Source organism: Pyrgilauda ruficollis, unplaced genomic scaffold, assembly GCF_017590135.1.
Source record: "Pyrgilauda ruficollis isolate IOZ18807 unplaced genomic scaffold, ASM1759013v1 scaffold73, whole genome shotgun sequence".
In the NCBI taxonomy this organism is placed as follows: Eukaryota; Metazoa; Chordata; class Aves; order Passeriformes; family Passeridae; genus Pyrgilauda; species Pyrgilauda ruficollis.
The window spans coordinates 3,550,570-3,563,540 of NW_024529155.1; the positions used below are offsets into that span (position 1 = coordinate 3,550,570).

General features: G+C 40.0%; 1 long non-coding RNA gene across 1 annotated transcript in view; it reads right to left on the reverse strand.

The window, feature by feature from the left end:
• Window positions 1–12,971, reverse strand: part of LOC121363550 — a 54,242-nt gene that overhangs the window by 14,273 nt on the left and 26,998 nt on the right. Inside the window, exon 4 of the long non-coding RNA XR_005956723.1 lies at window positions 845–950. This is a non-coding gene — a long non-coding RNA (uncharacterized LOC121363550). The remainder of the gene's footprint in view (window positions 1–844; window positions 951–12,971) is intronic.

Genomic DNA, 12,971 nt, shown 5'->3' on the forward strand with positions numbered 1-12,971 from the left:
CCATACAAACACATATGTAATTACTTGCTGCCATTAAGTTGTCACTTTACACATCCATAGCACGTATGTCATCACCTGCTTACACAGTGCATGGAGAAGGAATCACACAAGCATTCTCCCTGCTTCAGAGACATGGAACATAGACTCAACAGAGCTGTGCTACTTTCTCCTGTATGTATTCATAGAACAAAAATCTATTTTCCTATTATCTAGAAAATTACAACATTTCTCTAGATTGTTCTTGCTTTCCAACTAGGAAGTCCCATTTCTGCACTGAGAAGAACGGTAAGTCTTATTTTCTTTCAGCTGTATACAGGACATATACACAGCCTAAAGCTCGCAAAAATCCTTGAGGCCTGGCAAGTGACACAGGACCTCTGGCATCTCCAAGATCCAAAATTAATTTCTTCCTCACTGCAGCCCAGGAACCTAATTCCTGAGGTCACTGGGAGTGTCATAGTGCCTTAGCCCACCAGCAGAGAAGGGGCTGTTCATTCTGCTCCAGTGGAAGTCAGAGAAGGATCCTCTTTCTCCACCACTTCTCAGATGGCCATCAGTGCACTGGGCAGTAACAGATGGTAAAATCTGACCTGGCTAACAGATGTGATGGACAGCAGCATCAATGAGTGCTGAACTTGGAGCTGCAACTCTACCTTTACAAACCTGCCTCCATCTTTAAGTTGAATGGGGGCATTCTGACTAAACAACTTTCATCTTTCACATGACTTTTTGTTTATTTAGATAATAAAGGCACCCACTTTGTGTGAGTTAACAAGCACAAGAACTGCAGAGCATACCATGTGTGTGCACCAATTACTGCTGTAGGATATGAAAGTGCAAATACCTGAATACCTTGCAGATTAGTCTCCAGTGGTTCTTCTTTGTGTGTTCTGAGTTCATTTTGCCAGATTACTTCTTTTTCTTTTTAGGGGCAGCCTGAGACAGATATGCTGGAACAGCAGAAGAAAAAGCCATCTGAGTATGATTTTAGTCAGAAAACACAGAATAAACACAGCAGAAGTCAAAACATCATTATTAAAGTACTGCTACCCCCTACAGTCTATTTGACTGATAAATGCAATATACCATGCAGAACAGGTAAACAAGCAACAGCAAACAAACCACGTCATTTCATAGGAAAGGATGGAAAATATGCACTGCTCCTTTAGCAATTGTTTTGAACCTCCTGAACTGAACCACCCTCAAGACTACTGGCAGTGCTTGAAGCTTTGCTGGATTTAGTGGCTGCTTTGCCAACCCTTCTCCTGCTCCCCTTCTTCCACTTCCCCTGTTTCAGCTGGGGTACAACATCTGCATACACAGACACCCCACTGGCTTAGGCCAGCTCACTCACAGTGTTGCACATTACAGGAAAGCTACAATCCAAACCTAACAAAAAACTTTCCATCTCTTGGTTACTCAGGAACTGGGGATACATGATTTGTCACCAAGACCATATCACCTGCCACAAAAACCGGCATAAGCTTGCATTGAGTAAAGTGATGCTGCACCATTTCATACAAGCAGAGAATTTGGGAAAATGCCCTGAGAAATTCTTCTAAATTCATCAGAATGAACACCAGAGAATTGTTTTCTCTTGAGGCCAGTAAGAAAATGTGTGTTCTACTTGTGTGGAAGAACCAGTTAACTGACCTTAATATGAAGATAAATCAACATAAGTACACATATATTGCAACTTCACATAGAGCTGGGTGAGAACAGAACATTACAGAATGCCCAGAGCATACTTCATTTCTCCTTCGTTGGTATTTTCCTTGATTCTGCTCATCTTTCAAATCTCCAGGCAGCCCCACCAAGCAGACACTGCCATGGGCCATTTCAGACACAAGTCCAAGTCTCCTCTAAGCCCTGGTTCTCCCAGTCTCTGCCTCTCCTTCCCATTCTGTCCTGATCACTGCATGGCAGATTGATGTGTCACCTCATCACAGGTCAGACGGCAGCACAGAGGTCTAATTAAAATCCAGATCCAGTAGAAAAAGACCCACCCGCTTGTTCCCAGTTTCAAAAACTCCTGTTTGCTAAGTTTTTGCCTTTCTCTGAACATAAGGCTCTACACATCCATTTCAAACAGCTTCTAAAATGCATTTACTGTGCATGTAAAGTACTTTGCATAAAGGTATTTTTTCATACTGAATATCGCTGAGCTTGGGTCTCTTATGAATATTGAGGCAAGCCTGAGATTTTTGAAACTTGGGGCAATGTGATTTTAGAAGATATAATCTTCCCTAAAAGCAATTCTAAAGATTTTGGGTCCCTCTGAAGATTGCTGAACCTGATCACCCAAAATCACCCATTGTTTTAAAACATTAAGGCAAGGTATATTGTGAAAAAGGACAGAGTGGCCACTATTTGGGTGAGATGAAATTATTTACATATCAGTAACATCCCATGGAGCTCAAAATCACGTCCTTTCCGGGTAGGCAAATTCTGCCAGTAGCTGTAAGTATATAATCTCCCTATAGTAAACTGTAAGGCTAGAGTGGAAAATTATAGATAAAATAAACTCTGTGCACTGAGTAACTAGAGGGAGTCTAAAGTTGAGGATCCAATAACTAAGTCTTACCTCTATCAAGGTGCAACAAGAATAAGCTGAGAAATGCATGATTGCCTGACAAGACCCCAGGCTCTCCACAGCTGCAGAGACGCCTCATTGTTCTGGAGAATTTTAAGGCTGATCTCGTGGAGGGAACATGAGACATTTCTTTTTGCTGCCCTGCTGCTGATGCAGGTGTCTGGAAGGTACATTTACCCATACACTCCCCTTCACACGCTCCCAGTGCTGGGTTCCCCTTTTCAGGGCTGCTCAGGCACAGTGAGCAGCAGGTGCACAGGGAACAGCTCTGGGGCAGCCAAACTTCGGCTGGCCTGTGGCAGGGAAAGCCCAGGGAAAACTCTCTTTTAAAAAAGAGATGTCTTCCTTGGAGTTCTTCCATTTCAAGCTCTGCTTTGCACAAGCAACTATTCTAGATTTATGATTTCCTGGTGATTATTGCACATTCAACAGCAGCTGACACTTCACCCTGCAGACTGAAGGGAACACCCAGGACAAGCAGGTGGTCACTCCTTCCCCTGGACTCTTCCTCTGGATTTCCCTGGATGTGAGAGTGCCTGAGTAACAAGTTTATGGGACTCTTCCTCCAAACCCAAGACAGTTTCTCTCTGAAATGTGCAAATGATATGGCACCAAGTTCTTCCATTTTACATTTGCATGGTACTATGGATTCTCAGCTTTCTCCTGCTCTGACAGAAACTGTATCATGGGTTGCTACAAATTCCCACTGAAAGCAAGTGGAATGCTCTCACTTGCTTCAAGGAGAGCCAGAATGGCTTTTGTGTTAAAGTATAGCAAATGATATCTGTTCCCTTGGGCAGCATAAAATAGTGTACTTGGTACATAAAAACTGTTTGGCTAAGAAAAAGGAGCCAAAATTTCTCTTTTTAGTGCTTCAAACCTTTTAAATGACTATGGCCCTCCAGGCATCTGTAGTACTTTAATAGGGCAGTGGAGGAAGAAAAACTGGAAAACACACAACTGAAATATGAGTAAATGACTGAATCTACAACACAGATCTGTAGCAAGCCTGGTTTCACTGCCAGTGAAGTCCAAGACAAGTTTCATCTTCACAGCAAGCAGCAGAACATTTTTACTCAGTATGAAAAAGCATGAGCACTTTACCAGTTCATATATTTAAAACATGTTGCCCGTAATTGGGTCAAGTGAACGTTTACACCACATGATTTTTCCTCCCAAGTTCCTAAAGCTCTTGCAAAGTCCAGAGCCTTCTTTTTGTACTTTCTGAGAGAGACAAAACAGTATGAAAAGTCTGGGTTGCTCTACACCTTTCTTTCTCAAGCAGAAGACAAATGTGTCATTCTTACGTCAAGATTAAGTTTTATTACCTGGGATATTGTTGTGGATTTAAAATCTGATTTAATTCACCCCAACATCAACTGACAAAGCAAAATCTGACCTTTCCTTACACAGCCTGCAAAAAAGTATCCCCGGCAGGCTGAAGCACACAGATAAGAACAAATACCTTTATCTGTTCCAGGGTTTGCACACACACACTCTTTGCAGCCTGCAGTGCCCACTTGGTAATTCTGAAAATCTAAGCCCTGCACGGTACCACTGCTATTTGTACCACAATATTTGCTATTTGACTGGGGGATGAGATCCACAAAGAATACCACTTAAAAATAAATTCTGACCCATAAAGTCACTATCCTACTCCATAGGTGTTTTCTCTGCCAAATGCAACTGGTCCAAGTCTGTCATCATGTGTCCCATCTGCCTCTCCGGTGACCCCGTACTGGTAAATCCTACGCAGGTAAATCCCCAAGGAGCTTGTTCCAGGAAGGGCCTCTAATGCTGCATGTGGAGAGGGCAGATGGGATTTGCAGCAAGCCACAGCTTGATCATCCTGAGAAAATGCCACTCCATAGCCAGCACCTCTCCTTTAACACATGTATGGGGGGCCCAAAAAGCCCCTAAAGCAAAGGAACAGCCCTGCTTGGCCTCACAGGGGCTTTAAAGGCTGTGAAAAAAATCAAATGCTACATGAAAAACATCCAGGAGTCACAGGCACAGCCTTTGTTAGTGCTGAATGCAATGATGATGATGATTTGAAAAAGCCAAACTTTACATCAAGAATCTGACTGAAGGGATTTGGACCTGACTAGAGGCTTTAAGCTAGGAGATGTTCCTTACAGTAACCCAATCTAGCTCAATGAGACTGTTACATCAAATCCATATTTTTATTTTTACATGCACAGTGGAACTGCACTACCAAACATATTGACTTGAGCTGGCCACAAAGGAAAGTGCTGGCAAAAACTATTCTGAAATAATTTTAGTTACATAAAATGCCTGTGCTGCTCTGGCACGTTCCATCAAGAAACAGTTCACAAGGCTCTGCCTTGAAGCTTACACTTATTACTTGTATGAACAGAAACCAGCACTTAGGATGAACCATCTGTGTTTTAAATACAGGGGACTGAGGCATGGAAAAAGAATAATGTCCATCCTCTCCTAAGAAACAGTGAAAAATACTATCCAAAGTAAATACATGATTTGTGAACTATTACACATTGGACTTTTATTTTCAGTTAGATGTTTCCTAATCCTTGTAGGACCAAAATATCATTAGTCTAATTGAAGACTATGTGCCTTTATTTCCTCCTTCCCCTCGGAGCAAGGCCACACCAATCAGCGTGTGATCATCCTGCAAATCAGTCTCTGGGAGCACTGTGCTTTCCTCAGCAGCTGGATGCTGGCTTCATCACTGAGCTCCACTCAGCTGCACTGCTACTTGCCACTAAAATGCAGCACGTCAATCACTTGCACTGCTCACGAGAATTAGCACAACACAAGTCTAATTAGAAACTAAACACTGTGTTATCTGCAATGGTTTGGAGATGTAGCAAGCTGATACGTGTTTTAGGAACCTTTCTTGCCGCACAGTAGTTCGTGATAACACCCACCTCACAGCCCATTAGCGAATCAAAATATTATACTGTATAAATACTACTTTGCTCTTTTCCTTTTTACAGAAGCCCCAGGTCTCAGAGGCCTCCATTACCGAGCACATGTGTCTTGGTTATATTGGAACATTGTAGGAAATGGAAAGCAGCCCTGACTGCCCAAAAACAGCAAAATGAAAGCCAGTATACTGTATACTTTGGTCCTGTCTCTAGAGAAGCAGCCCCAACTAGCCTCCAGACATTTTACACTGCAATACCTATTGGCAGAACCAAAGAAACTCTATCCTGCATGACACTGCATGGACTGTGAGTCCGTCTGCACTCCCTTTTGCTCGCTCTTTCCTGGAGAAAACAATGTAACCCACTAAAAATCCAGACAACACTACTTCAAGCTTCAACCTGGAATCCAAACATGAGCAGGGGGAAACCTGGCAAAGAGCTGAAGCCAGAGATGTACATGTTTAACACAAGAGAAGGACGTGAAGGGATATGCAGCTGTTTCACTGCACAGGGTTTCTCCAAGGGGAATTGGAGAGCACAGATGTAGACCACGTTCTCACTTCTAGCTGAGATAAACATTTACAAGCCATTCATTTTAAACAGGAAGGCATAACATTAGGACACGACCTTTACTCCAGTGTGAAGGCAAGCCACCCCAGCTCACTGCACTGCAGACATCCAGGAGAGATCCACACTGTTCCACTGCTCTGTTATTACAGGTGGGCTGGATTTTAGATTCAATGAGGAAGGTGCAATTTTATGGCTCTGTGGAAAAATCTCTGAAATGCTGGCAGCTAGATGTCTAATGATGCCAGACTGGTGCTGCAAACCATCATACACAGATAAAGCACTGAAGAAAACATCTGTGTGCTAATGAACGAGCATGTAGGCAAATAATTCTAAACTGTACGCGCAGATTTGGTGTCATTACACTACTATTACAGATGCCTACCCTGCTTTTCTTCTTTTAAAAGGGTGAAATTCTGATGCTTTATCATTAGCTTTCTAGCTGGAAGCCGACAGAACTTGAAAGACAGCAACAAAAGACACTGGAAGATTAATTTACAGAGAAAATCTGCAGATTTTGAAAAGCCACAGTCTAATTGTAGCTTGAAAGATGAAACACAGTTCTTGTTTGTATCACATCCATGCTTCCCATATGGATATATCTGTGCAGACAATTTTTTACTGTGGGAAACTACCAGATATTGTTTTGTATTAATTGGCAAGTAGATATTTATAGCAATTTCTTATAAAAATTGAAGTAGGTCAAAGACTGAAAGGTGGTAAGTTTGGGCTTTTGTATTCCAGCCTGAGACACTTTAATGGGTGGATCTCCTGCACAAAGCTGAATGCTTTGAAACCTTTGAAAGGGCTATCAGCCAGTTTTCTAGATTAGCTCTTTAACATTGTCATTTCCAGAATGACCAATGATTTTTAAACTTTAGCTCACAATCTTTAAAAAAAAATCGTAATATCCATACAAGCCATGCTGGAATCTGGTAACTCTGCAGGAAAAAAAAAAAAAAAAAAAAAAAAAAATATCAAACAAAACTGTACAAATATATTAAATGTAAAACTCTTCCCTGTTGTGAAACTGGCTTCTCAACACTAAAGGCCTTACATGGACCCTCAGCCTTAGCTTACAATTTCTTTCAATCAGGAGGAGACAGAGGAACCCCTCAAGAGGTTGAGTTCAGGCTTAGGAAACAATTCATTCCAACACCAAATGCAGAGAACCAAAGCTCTGAAAGGTGCAATTCTGAAAGCTTGAGAACATTTTTTTTGAAGAAGCACCAGATACAACCTTGGCTTGGAAATACAAACTGTACCCAGCTGGAAATGGTCTTTTGCATTATTTAATAACCTGTAAAATGCTAATGCTGTATTTAATTTTTGAAAACTGCACTCTTTAGTGAAAAGCAAGCATACTACTCCTGGTGAGACAGATATGCTGTGCTTCATGAGGTTCTAGCATTTTCAGATAGGCCACTCACACAAACTTGATTTTTACTAGAAAGTTTTTTTCATTCTGGAATAGTTTTATTGCCATTGGGTTTTCTTCAATAATAACATGTGTAAAACAAATATTTCCTGTGACTCTAGGAACTGCTTCAGACACTCTGAGACTGGAACTGCAATCCATATCCATAATACACTGCACTGATATCTTGGATCTAAAAGCATAGATGAACTTGAAAATCAAAACTAGTGCTACTCTCTCATCAGACCAAAAGCAAATGATTAGGAACTGTTTTAGAGAACCTGGCTGGCACCTCATTGAAAAATGGGGTACAGATTTTAAACTTCAAACAAAACTCAGTTTTGAACAATTCTAAGCAGGCACAGGAATTGCCTGGGAGCTTCTGCTGATTTTCAGTTAACTTCCAACCAACAACATGCAAGAAGTGAAACGACCAGGCCTGCCACGTCCTACCTGTGAACTTTGAAGAGAGCATATTTTTATATATAGTTCTAGTAAGGAAAAAACAAAATTAAAAAAATCCAAATTTAAAGCAACACTCAACTGCTGGGAACCTATTTGTAAGCATTATATCAGCAATTATATCAGCATTAACTTATGATTAAAAATTCAGGAAAAAGTAAGATAAAAAGAAGGAAAGACTTTGGGAAACACATAAAACTCACAAAGTTTTCCTTACTTAATTAAAGAATGGTGCTGGCTGGCATTGCCAAGCTCTGCAGTGGCTCTGGCATGTCTGATTTTCCTGGGAAATTCTGATTTTAGTTTTCTTTTGTGAAATTTACTGTTCCTGTTTAAAGGGGTTTTCTTCCTAAGAGATTCCTTCTCTGTTTATATGCAGATGAAAATGATCTAACTTGAGATGGTTGGAATAATGAATAGAGCCCAGAGACAGTTAAAAAGGGGGTGCCTCTTCAGTGCAGAAAACCAGTACAGTCCATCTGCAGTTTAACAAATCAGTAGGATCTTGGTGCAAGGTGTATAAAGCTGGATGTTCTTTTTGCTATAGGCTGGCTTTCCGATTATAAATATTATGAACTCCTTTTTTCTGAGAATTAATTGCCATATATCCAGGCCAGTCAGGTCAGGTGAAAAGCAGCACAGGGCAAGACTCAGAAATTAGAATTTCAGTTAAGAGCCAAAATACATTAACAAAGGTATGACCTTTATAAAAAAATAAATGTTCACACCTACATAATGTATATCTGTATGTTTTAGATTGTCCAGTATTTCTGGTAATAACTGTAGTTATTGCACAGAGAACAGTAATTTGTCCAAGCAAACCATAAATAATTAAGGCCAGGATTTTGACATCGGATCTGTGTGGGTGGATTTTTGCACCCCCGCGGATTCAATGGCAGGATCAAAGATTAGGAAAACCAGAAATACACTCAGAATGTGAATATTGCTCAAGTCCATCACCTGGCATTTCCAGTGCAGGGAAGGGTCTGCTTTCACTGCCACCCTCCCATCCGAGGGCCTGGGACAGACATTTGCAGATTAGCAATCGATGGCATTCTTGTCCCACCCTGCCCATATCAGCCAATTCCTACCCCATCCACCTCTTCCAGTTATGAGTTCAAGCCAGGAAAACGAGCTGGTGCTTGGAGTTTCACTTCTCCTGACTATTCTAATAAAATAAGTTTAGCCTAACTCCTCCTCTCAAGCTACTATCAAGCTTATATTATAGGCTTTTTTTTTTTTTTTTTTTTTTTTTTTATTTCATAAAAAGTATTGTCTTTTTTTATTCGACTTTTTTTTAAGGTTTTTTTTTTTTTTTTTTTTTTTTTTACTTCCTAAAAAGTAGTGTTCATTTTTATTTCAGCTGTTCTGAAAGCAATCAGAGAAAAGCTACACAGATTGCTGGTGTTTATGGTGGGGGGCAGGGGCAGATCTGCTGCTCCTGCTGAGGAAGCTGTGGACGTCTGTCACACAAAAAGTAACTCCATGTAATCAAATACCCTCGTTTCTCTTGATAAAAGAGAACTTGTTGCAGTAATATTTGGGAATCTTGACTTAAATCATCATCAAAATACAGCTCCCATTCACATGGAATAAAAGGGAAAATATTACAGCTGACATTAAGGACAGAATAAGCCCAAATGATGTTCCCCAGTTGCCTTAATTTGTGGGAGAAATTCAAAGCTCATCAAAAATTCAGCTAATTTCCATGGAAACAGGATTTCAACTTGTGAATCAAAACTGCACAAGGGCCAAAATGCCAAACACAAATTATAAAAATATTTTTCCCCATTTGGATTCTCAAAATAAGAGGCAAATAGTTATACTGAATAGAAATAATGAATTCAGAAGGGGCTGATTTTTCATCATCCACATTATCTTTTTTTGTATAGTGCATATCTACCTGTATATGTCTATGTTTGGAATTTTTCATTAAATGTCCTAATATTAAAATATTAACATTTTTAAATAGTTTTAATATCTCTAATAACTTAAAAGCAGAAAGTATGTGGAGAAGACACATCAGCATTTAGTTCAGCATCTCACCATGGGCCAGTCATGATCTGGACTTAAACTTTGCTAATACTTTGTTTATGGAGACAGCTAAATACATTTTTAGTGAGTACCCCAGTGGAAACATTATCAACAGCATTCTCTGCTTCAGAATTATCCCTTCACCTGAATGACCACAAAGAAATGGACAATTATTCCCCTCAAACACATTGGGAGTATATGATTTCTCTAAGAAAACAAGGCTCACTGTTGTACTTTTGTCTTTGCAGTAACTCAGGTTCTTGCAGTAAACACCTGCAGTAACATTTAACATTGGCAATGACAAAGCTATGTAAGAACTAGATTATTTTATATTTTTCAGTATTTCAGCGTAGGAGGTTTTGCAGTCCTCTTTCAGCTTACACAATTTTTCATAATCTACAAAACAAACACAAAAGTGCAAATATCCAGTTCAGCCCAAGGATACAGAGCAGCATGTGGTGTTCTGCATTATACCAAAACTGCTGAATTTTTTAACATCTGACTGTCTAGGAAGAGCTTTTTCAGATGACATAACTTGGAGAAATTTTAAATTCTCTATAAAGATTGTGTAGTGTTAAGGCTCTGACACAGCTCAGATTTTAAATTTATGAAAATAAGAGAAAAAGTTTAGCAACATTGTTTTTCAGCTCTTAAAACAGTGAACAGATTCCCTTCCAAACTGAAGAGTAAGAAAAAAAAAAAAAAAAAAAAAAAAAAGAATTTAATTTAAATTACTAGGAGTCTTTCCATTCCATCCTATAACAATTTCATCCTGCACATATGAGGTCGTTTGTTAATTTATTTTTTTCTTTGGAATATCTTTACTATTTGATCAGATCTTTAAGATGGTTCAATATTTATCCACTATTTTTTTCAGTTTTATGCCCAATTTTCTTTTATAATAAATAGCATGCACTGGACATATATATTGAAATACAGAATACTTCAGAATTGTGTATTTGTTCTGCTGGGGTTTATTTATTTTTTCTACATAACCCTGTGTTTAAGAAACCTTTGAAGTACTCCCAAAATAAAACAGCAATGTTACACGTAACTTAAGTCAAGGAACCATGGTTTCCTAAAGATAGCTTCTAATGAAAGCCAGGGGTTTTTTTACACCACCTTTACTGATGCAATTATATTTAATCACTGTTAAGAGTCAAGATTTTTAGCAGCTAGATGAAGTATACTGGATTAGTTTAATAGCCATATCTTTCTCAGACTTTTTAAAACCTGTTTTTCTTTCCATTGAAGCAGAGAGCGAGGGGATTGGAAACTTCCAGTGATTCTTTTGTAGACTAAAGTGGTTTAACTCTGCCTGCTCATGGAAGAAGACAACTCTAATTCTCACGGGTCAAGAAAGAGAACAAACAAAAACTACATTCCCTCTCTACATTAGCCAGAAGCACATATCGTCAGAAAAGAAACAGGACAGAAAACATTAGCTGCTGTACCAAAATATACAGGCATAAAATAAAATCCTTCAGGAAATATGAGACCCAAATCTTTTCAAAGTTTTATGAAAAAGAGAGCCCATGCATTTAGAGCTAAACTGGATGAATCCATCACTTGACTCAATACCCCAAGGAAAATGTGGCACGTAGTATATTAAGTTAATAAAAAACAAACAAATGTACAGCTAATAAGTCTGAAAATTCAAACCTTAAGTTCCTCATTATAAAAGCCACAAGTGACTTTCTAAGCAGGACTACCCAAACCACTATGCTCGTCCCTGGGGACAATCAGTTTTCCTTCTCATCTTCTTTGCTGCTTTTGTACTGATGTATAAAAGTTTAGTTGTCTGGGGCTCAACCACTTTCAGGCAGCTTTGAGCAGTCACCAGCCTAGTGATGACATGACCATACGTGATGAAAGGAGAAGGTTAACTCACAGTTTCGGAGCTAGTGTTGGTGTTTCATGTGCCACATGATGAATAACAACATGAGAGGCCCCTATTCTTCTGAAATATAATTGGCTTTTCTTTAGAGAACGGCGTAGAGGAACACAAAAAACTGGGGTAACATTCAGGTCACGCTCAGACAGATTGACTTCCTGGTGCCTCTTTCAAACCTCATCTTCCTCCTTCTCCTCTCTTGGAAATGCAAATGGATCACCCCAACTTTCTTTCTGACAGTTGTGTTTTCCATGCAAACATTTGGTGGCTAACTAGAGATTGCTAACCCAGAGACCCCTGGAGGCTGGCTCTTTGATTCCATTTTCCTCCAGGCACGCTGAGCTCCAGAACAGCCTTGGTGCTTTGTCCACCTCACTGCCCTGTGGTTTCCTTCTGCCTCCCTGCCAAGGAGGGGAGAGTCTGCTCAGCCAGACACAGCACCACTGCGCACTGCTGAACCAAATAAATCCTCGTGGCTCCCTTCCCACCAGTCCCAAATCTTACTTCACTTTTGTGCATTGCTCACAGGTTCATCCCTCTCTTCCCTCTCTCCTGGACTCTGCTGTGTCCTGCAAAAGTGGCTGTTGTTTTGCTCCTTTTCCTGGATAGTTCAGCTGCTCTTATTCTTTGATTCACTCCTTTAGGGTTAGATGTTTTTTTTTTTTCTCAGCAATTCTCCTGTAAACTGGAATCACATGTCCCACAAATGATCCTGTCTCTAATTAGGAGATCTTTTATGTCTCTAATGTACATGTGCATGCCAGAATTTTCCACCACACAATGCAAGCTTCTATCCTCTTCTCTGCTTCTTGCTTTTGGGATTTAGAGAAAAGTATCCCTCTGCTATCTCCTGTACATTTTCCTCAAATATTTTTCCCAGCTGTTTGGGGGTTTGTGTATTCAATTCCTGGCTATTTTATTTCGCTCTTTCATTTTGTCTGGTGAAAGTGTAAGAAAGCTGTACCTTCATCTTGTCATTTTTATCCCCTTTGTCAGGCTCATACACAGACACAGCTCTTCCACATGGGCCTGAAATCTTGGTCTGGCAGTTTCGCATTCTGAGGGGTCTGGTTCCTTGCAGGGGGTTACTCTGCC